This window comes from Mus caroli, chromosome 11 (assembly GCF_900094665.2).
Source record: "Mus caroli chromosome 11, CAROLI_EIJ_v1.1, whole genome shotgun sequence".
Classification (NCBI taxonomy): Eukaryota; Metazoa; Chordata; class Mammalia; order Rodentia; family Muridae; genus Mus; species Mus caroli.
The window spans coordinates 110,022,108-110,030,434 of NC_034580.1; the positions used below are offsets into that span (position 1 = coordinate 110,022,108).

The following is an 8,327-nucleotide window of genomic DNA, read 5'->3' on the forward strand; positions in this document are numbered from 1 at the left end:
GGGGGGGGGGGGGGGGGGGAGATGGCTCAAGAATGTGTCTGTCTGTGTAAATGGGTAGTGTGGTGGTTTCAAAGATGTGTCAAGAGTTTTAACCACCAGAACCTCTTCTTCAGTTTGAGGCAATTTGTAACCACCGCAAAAGGCAAATGGTAAGAAATGTTACCTTAAGATTTGAGGGCGACTTAGTAAGAATTCTTGCTACTAAGCTGTGAGCTGAGTTCATTCTTCTGGTCCCACATGGTATAAAGAGAGAACTGGCTCCATTAAGTTGACCTTTGATGTCCACATGTGTGTCGCGGCCCACTTCCCCCAACACACATACAAAAAACAAATGCTATCATTGCTTTTAAAGAGCTAGGCTGTGCTGTGTGAAACTGGAGACTGAAGAGGGACCTTTGGTTAGGAGTTTTAAGAGGTCATCTTTCAGACCAACAAAGGAAGACATTTCTAGGAAAAAGAAAAAAACCCACCCAGCAACAATGTGGCTGCAACAGACATGCGGGAGTGTGTTTCCTGTATCCGTTGACTAAATGACTCCTGGAGTTAGAGGTGTACTACCGTTTCTCAGAGGAGGGTGGATCTGACAGGTGTCCTTCCTCAGAAGACATATACTGACTGGGTCACCTGGACATGTGTGCCAATTTCTGTGGTGGTTTAAACAGGAAAAGCCCCCAAAGGCTCACAGATTTGAGTGCGTAGTCCTCAGGGAGTGGTGTGATTTGAGAAGGATTAGGAGCTGTGACCCTGTTGGAGGAAGTGTGTCATTGGGGGTGGACTTTGAGGTTTCAAAACTCAGGCAAGAAGATCAAAAGGGCAAGGTCTGCTTGGACTATGAAGTGAGTTCGACCTCTACCTGGATCTTTCGCTGGGAACTTGGCTCAAAATAAAAAGCAAAAAATGGGACAGGGGATGTGACTGCATGGCAGAACGCTTGCTTACTGTGCATAAGGCCGTGGGTTCGATTCCCAGCACTGCAAAAGAAATAATGTCTCCGACACATGCCCTGGGAAGAGAGGGAAGGGGCACACATTCAGGCTGAAGCAACAACCTTCTTTGTTGGGACCACTATTGAACACCCTTGGGGTAGCTAGAATGGGCCTCCTGGAGGATCATGACCAGGGAGACCTGGAGGGTCTCATTCTTTAGAGTCATGTAGGCCCTAACAATTGCTGGACTCATCCTAGCTGGGTCCAAAGGTCTCGATGAGAAGGTACCGAAGGAATCCTAGTCCCCTGTGCCAGATTCTGACATTCACCGTCACCTTCACTGCTCATGACAATCCTGAATAGAATTCAGATATCCCTTCAGTTGTCACTTTGCATTTAAGAAAAGAGACCTGAGCAAGGTCAGGAGTGTCACCCAGGCCAGTGGCCATTCGGCGCTATGAGGAAGCTGAGATTTATGTGAAGCTGGTCTGATTTATGCAGAGCTTCACTGATTGGCACAATGCTATGCAGACCTCAAGAGTCCTACATCACCTTGAGAGGTTGTCCTGTCCTTGCTCAGGACTCCCAACCCTAGCAGGGCAGTGCTGGATTCCCAGCATAGGCTAGGGTCCCTACTCATAGTCACTTTTTAGATTCACCCCCCCACCCTTTACTCCTCTGGCTGGCCCCACACTTCAGAGCTGAGGTCTGATGCTCCAGCTGATGGGTGAATGGACACAGGCTCTTTGTAAGCTTTTAATGCAAAGGGCCAGTTGAGCAGAATGGCTCAGGGGAGAGGAACATTACTGCCTATGCCTGTAGGCTTTTGGGTCAGTACTGGTTGGAAGGAAGAAACCTGTACATGAAAAAAGAGGTTGGGTTCCCGGGAGAGGGAGGAATAGCTCCCCTTTTGGTAGCAGTGAATATACCTTCATGATGGGATCTGCAGTAAACAACAGTGACCCATTTCCATACCATCTGGACTCTAAACGGGTGATCCAGTTTCCCTGAGTCCCTTCTGTAAAGAGGTAGCCTCCTAATCATCCCTGCATCACCTGCATCACCTGTATCACCTGCATCATCTTCTGCTTTCTCATCTCCTTGGAGCCTCCCTCAGCCCTTTCTGGCTACCTGGTATAGAAAACAAGAGTCTTTTTTCTACCTTGGCAAGTCTGTCTCTTCTGGTGCTTTTGGGGTTGCAGCATGCTGTTAGAGTTGAGCATCGTGAGATGGGTGGGCCAAGCAAGGACGGAGGTTCAGATGTAGGAACAACTCGGGTTGATCCAGCTATACTGAGAGGCTCTGAGGAACATGTGTACACATTCAGGCCACTGAATAGGAGGCCAGGGTTTACTCAAGACCCTGTACCCCTAAAACAACATTGTTGTCGATCCCCACCTTCAGAGCACACTGAGGCTGTTTTGGTGCTTTCTGAGAAGGACAATCCCTGCAGTGGTCCAGCCGTAGCTCCATCCCTGGGGAAACTGGACAAATTCCTAGAAAGGTTTATCAGCCAATTAAGAGTGCGGCCAGTCCACTGCTGTGGCTCTAGCAGCAGCGGCTCGCCTCTTGCCAGGCAGCTTGGGCTTCTGGGAAGGTACAGTGTGTCCTAATTACACACTCCGTCGTGACAGGCGGTGTCAAAGATTAAAGGAATCAAACCCAGGGTCTCTCCAGTACCCCCCCCCCCACCTCAAGAACCAGAGTGCGATTATGGTACCACGGTAGAAGTTAGGAAGATAATTTTCCCTGGGTCCAAGCTGCATGTCAGCATCTTGTCTCAGCTACCTTGTCTGGGCTCCTCAGGTTCATTTGCTTTTTTGTTGGCACAGCTGAGCAGAAGAAAACAAATTAAATCCTTCTCCTGGTGTTGGCTTCCCCAGCTCCCACCCAGTGTTCCTCTAGATCCGGGGCTCTCCCTCTTCTCTCCTCTTTCCTCCCTCCTCCTCTTCCTTCTTTCTTTGTCCCTCCTCCTCTTCCTCCTCTCCCTCCTCCTCCTCTTCCTTCTCCTTTCTTTGTCCCTCCTCCTCTTCCTCCTCTCCCTCCTCCTCTTCCTTCTCCTTTCTTTGTCCCTCCTCCTCTTCCTCCTCTCCCTCCTCTCCTTCCTCCTCTCCCTCCTCCTCTTCCACTCCATTTCTTCTCCTCTCTTACATTGAGCTCCTCCTCTTTCCCCTCCCTCCCTCCACACCCCTTCCTTCCCTTCCTAGCTGTTCCATTCTATCCTTGCTTATTCCTGCATCTCTAGTCTCCCTCTTCTCCTCTCCCTTCTCAAATATTTATCAGGGTGCACAGAGAAGGATGCTACCCTGGGCTGCCATTTCTCTTTCTAACAGCAGCATTGGCAATCACAGCCTGGACAGAGCTCCCTTCTTGCAGCCCTGGGCAGGTGCTTACATTGCATTGGCTACTGACCCCCGTGATGTTATAATTGAATGGGAAAGCCAAGGGTCAAGGGCTCAGTGATGTCTGGGGTCATGTGGTGCACAGGATGAGCTCAGTCATCTGCAGAGTTGCTCTTATCTAGCCTACTCCGCGGGAAGGAGAGCAGATTCTGAGAGCATCTCCACTAACAGATCACTGGGCATCAGTGAAGTAGGACCAGGATGCCAGGCCCACTGCTGATACTGATGGGCCCTAACTGACTTTGCTACCATAGCTGTAGAACATCTTCTCTGACTTGCTTCTACAATGAAAGCCATGCACTTTGGATGCCCTGGGGTAAAACAGTGGCTGGGAAGGAGACCAAACCTATGTATCCAAGGAGAGACTTGTACACTGGCCCCCTAGAGGTCATGTGACTTACCTGGAGTCATCTGGCCTAATGGAGCCAGAGCCCAGCTCTCCTGTCTTCAAGCTTGTGAGTCCTTGGTCACTTCTCTGAACCTTCAGAGTCTCCGGAACGTTTGGCAAAACCCAAACCTTGGGAGCCCGGTGCAGTTCCACGGTACCATGGTAACATAGGCAAGACTGGGGTTCCACTCCAAAACAGCGAAAATAAGCCCAAGCCCCTGAGAGAGGCATCCAGTGGTGACAGAGTCCATTTATGAGGAGAGAGACTCAGAGTGGGTCGGAGGAAGTGGCCGCCAGCCCAGACAGTGACTTCTACTTCTGAGGGTGTGAAGACACACTTTGGAATGGCTGAAGTGACCTCTGCACCTCACTTCTCGGGGATGCTATCCACGTGGGAGGGGCGCAGTAGGGAGGAGGAGCTTCAGACCCCACCCCTTTCTGACCTGCTCCCTCCCATTTCCATTCTGCACATTTACAATAGAGCATCGGGGAGGGATTCAGGGCTGGAAGTGGCCATTAGAGGAAAGCGAGCAGCTGCCCCTGTTAATGTGGAGTATCTCTATTACCCTAATAACTAACCACTTAATAACTGGCTTCCCCGCTAATTCTAATTGAAACACAGAACGATATTTCCTGGTGGAGAGTGGCAAGCTCCAGGCTCAGCAGACATCTCCAGGGGCCCCCTGGCTTCACATGGAGAAAGCTAGGGGCTCCTTGGGTATTCTGTTGGGAGGGACGGAGGCAACAGATAGCAGCTTTTGTACGGCTGCCAGGAACCGCAGTTGATGATAAAAGCTATTAAAGGTCAGCTGGGAATAGAAAACTATTTATGTTAAATGTCACAGATTAAGCTGCAGAATGGGTCTCAGGTGGAGGGCAAAGGGCGAGGTGAGAAGCGGTGGTCACCCAGCTGCCTATTTAGGGGCTTGAAGAAGGTCAGATGTTGGTGGCAGGGAGAGTGGAGGCCGGGTGGGGCAGCACTTGATTTGTGGCTCCCTCTAGCTTCAGGAGGCAGGTGGATATCAGCGGCCAACAGTGACTGGCCAGGCTGTCTGTCTGTCAGGGTTGCTAGGCGACCTGAAGTTAGCCAGAGCCCATCTCTCTCGCATCATTGCTGAAGGGTAACAGGGTGTTGCCAAGAAGGCAAATGAGATAGGACCCCAGGACATTGTGAAGAACCTTGGGCAGATGGTTGTGAGGAGGGAAGGGGGATGAAGGGAGGGGGAAGGGGAGGGGCTCGGGCTCTTCTAGAGCTGTTTAGGAATGTGGATGAGGGGGGAAATGGGCCAAACCGTGTTGATCTGTTCAGTCAGAAGCAGAAGGTTGTAAGGGACTGTCCACCTGTTACCTTATTACCTCCTCATTTTTGAAGCTGGCCATTGAAGGACTCTATTGTCTGGGTTTGGAGGAGCTTTGTGGGCCTGGGTCAGGTTCTCAAGGGTAGCACCAAGAGATGTAGGGACCTTTGTAACATCCCACCTCGCATGAGTGCTCATCTCTTTATCCTGGCATGAGCATCCTGCACAGGGGCCCCCACTGTGCCTCTTGACTGAGTCCGTCCTCAAACTGACAGGTCTAAAATGCCCCCTGAACTTCGATTCCAAAGTCCAAAGCATGTGTACGGTAGGGTGAAGTGGAAACCTTGCTTCTCTGTTCTTCAGCTGCCTGCCCCACTTCCAGGATGCCCAGCCATCGCTGTGTGTACAGGAAATGCAAGCCCATTCTAAAATCCAGACATGAGACAGAAGGTAAATCTAGTCAGGGAGGGAATCGGCTAAAAAAAGAGGATAAAGAAATGCTACCCCATGGTGTTCTGCACCTGTAAGTCAAGTCACAGGAAGGTGACCACAGTCAAAGGTACCCTGTAACCCCTAAGTTAGTGGGGGCCATCTGAAGGGACCTGAAGGAGGAATCCTGTGAATGTCTTCCACCAACAACCTCAGGATGGGGAATGGACCCTCCCCTGCTCACTCTCTTCCCACATGGGATCTGCCAGCAGAGTGGAAGTGGTTTGGCCCAGAAGGGTGACAGGATATAGTCAGATTAATAGATATCCCAGGGGCCCTAAGAGTGTAAGTGCTGTGACAAGATGGTAGAGTGAGTAAGTCAGTAGGAGGTGGAGGAAGGACTCTTAGAGGCAGACGGGCTGGGTGGGGCTGGGTGGGGCTGGGTGGGGCTGGGTGGGGCGGGGCTGTCATCCGTTATGTACTCACAACTGATCTACATCAGCTCAGCGGCCAGCCCTGGAGCTATTGTTCAATTAGACCATGAACGCTACCCTTGATTTGGAGCTTCATTGGGGACAGGAAGGAAAATGTGTCCCCAAACAGTTATGCTATGATAAGGGTAGCCTCGGATCAGTGAGGAGTAGGACCTGGTATTTGGGCACGACTCTCTTGGGAGTTAAAGGGAGGAACAGTTTGATGGGCAAAGAACTGGGCCAGCAGGAGAGGGCAGGAGGCTGTAAAGTGTGTCTCCACCAGATGCACAGGACCTCCACTCCTGCGTTTAAGGAGTTCATTCTGAACAAAGATGGGAGAGGGGAGGGGGCAATAGAGAGAGAGGTGGGGGAAGTGGGAGTAAGGAGGAGGAGAGGAAGGGAGGGGAGGGAAGGGGCACGGAGGGGAGGAGACGAGACCCATGGCTGCTGGGTAGGAGAATTTGAGGACTTGGCTTGGTCTTTGGAAAGAATATTCTTGAAGCTTCTGGGAGGACCTGCTAGGTAACACTTCTCAGCCTTGCCAGCATCAACATCAGCCGAGGGCCTGTACAAACAGATCACTGGCCTCCACCCTGAGAGTGTCTGACTTCTTAGTCTAGCCTGGGGTGAAGAACTTGGATTTCTTACCAATCAGCTCCCAGGTGTTGATGTGAGTCCAAGATCTACTATGTTCAAGACAGAGCAAGACGGGGAGGGGGGGTGTGTGTGGATGAAGGGTGACAGGGTGCAAAGAGACAGGCTTGAGAGAAATGAATGACATTGGGGTGATGAGGAGCTGAGGCCAGGCATGTAGCCTGGTGCCAGCAGCCTGGTGACATAGTGGCAAGGGGTGGGGTATGGCCCAGATGTGACAAGTGGGTGGCAGAAATATGACATGATTTCAGAAGAGCTGAAGCAGCAGATGATGAGAACAGCAAGGAAGGACAAGGCAGGGAATGTGGAGACAGGGTCCTAGGTAAGGCAGCTTTAAGGACACACTGATACAGACAAGGGGTCCTGGGGATTGGAGCTGCAGCTTCAACTGGGCCTGGGTACAAAGGTCAGAAGCACACAGTGGAGGTGGGGAGATGGCTCCAAGTGCCACCCCAGACCCCATGTAAGACAACAAGAATGACAAGCGAGGTGTGTCCCTCTATGACTGTCATCCCAGTGGTGGGAAGACAGAGACAGATGGATCCCTTGGCTCACTCTCCAGGCAGCCTTGCCTTTTTGGTGAGTTCCAGGCCAGTGAAAGATGCTGTGTCCAAAAAGAGATGAATGGTTCTGGAGGAATGATGCCTGGGACTGTCCTCTGGCCTCCACACCCACAGGCACACAAGTCCTGTGCACACACAGACACTCAGAGGCATGTATGTGCATATATATTCTTTCTCTGTCTCTGCCTGTCTGCCTGCCTCTCTGTGTCTCTCTCTCTCTCTGTGTCTCTGTGTGTCTATCTGTCTCTCTCTCTGTCTGTGTCTGTCTGTCTGTCTGACTCTCTCTCTCTCTCTCTCTCACACACACACACACACACACGCACACATCATGCAATGGCTTTATATGTAGCATGCCAGGTCTAAAAACAGCAGAGGTGATGGCTTGAACCTCAGAATCAGGAGGTATAAGCACTTTGATACTGACTTCTGATTTTCAGTCCAGCCTCACTTAGAACCAGAGCCCTGGTAGCCCAGACCCTGCATAGCCTGACCCCTAAACCTGGTTTCTGACCTGCCTGATGTCTGCAGGAGGGGATGACTCTGGGAAGAGTGAGAATCTCCAGGGACAGGACAGCAGGCAGTTTCTCCAACTGCTTTAGGTAGGCACCCAGGAACAGACAATTGGACTAGCAGATAAGGTGTAAGAAACAGTTGGGGGGCATGCAGCCCAAACTCACCACAAGTTCCCCCAGTAAGCAGATAACCTCCCATTGTGACTTCTGTTCCCAGTGCAAAGTTCTGATCTTTTTACTGGCCAGACCAGCTAGACCAGTGTTTCTCAACCTGGAAGGTTGCACCCCCCCCACACACACACACAGTGTCAGATGTCCATATTATGATTCGTAACAGTAGCAAAATTATAGTTATGAAGTAGCAATGGGATAATTTTATCATTGGGGGTCATGACAACATGAGGAACTGTATTAAAGGGTCGCAGCATGAGGAAGGTTGAGCTAGACAGTATTTAAACCACACAGAATATTTGACCGGGGCTTAGGGGCAACCCTATCTAGACCTTATGTTGCTTAGTCATGTCTTAGGTACACACTGCTTGATTCATGCTGGTTTCCTGGGTCTTGGGTCTTGGGCCACTCACTAACACATGAACACAAGCATGACTCTCTACCCTGTTCTTCACTCACACACACCCCTAAATCCTCACTTGAGAATGAGCAGAATAGCCCCAGTTGAAAC

The 8,327-nt window shown here is 50.9% G+C and overlaps 2 long non-coding RNA genes across 2 annotated transcripts; both read right to left on the reverse strand.

Annotated features, from left to right (window-relative positions):
* Window positions 1–2,095: 2,095 nt before the first annotated feature.
* On the reverse strand, window positions 2,096–3,284 carry LOC110306011. The gene is made up of 4 exons (XR_002379217.1): window positions 3,232–3,284; window positions 2,647–2,758; window positions 2,325–2,422; window positions 2,096–2,228 (listed from the first exon to the last, which is right to left on the reverse strand). It is a non-coding gene; the product is annotated as an uncharacterized LOC110306011 (long non-coding RNA).
* A 1,243-nt stretch (window positions 3,285–4,527) lies between these two features.
* On the reverse strand, window positions 4,528–5,847 carry LOC110304282. The gene is made up of 3 exons (XR_002379050.1): window positions 5,617–5,847; window positions 5,196–5,411; window positions 4,528–4,830 (listed from the first exon to the last, which is right to left on the reverse strand). It is a non-coding gene; the product is annotated as an uncharacterized LOC110304282 (long non-coding RNA).
* Between the last annotated feature and the right edge of the window lie 2,480 nt (window positions 5,848–8,327).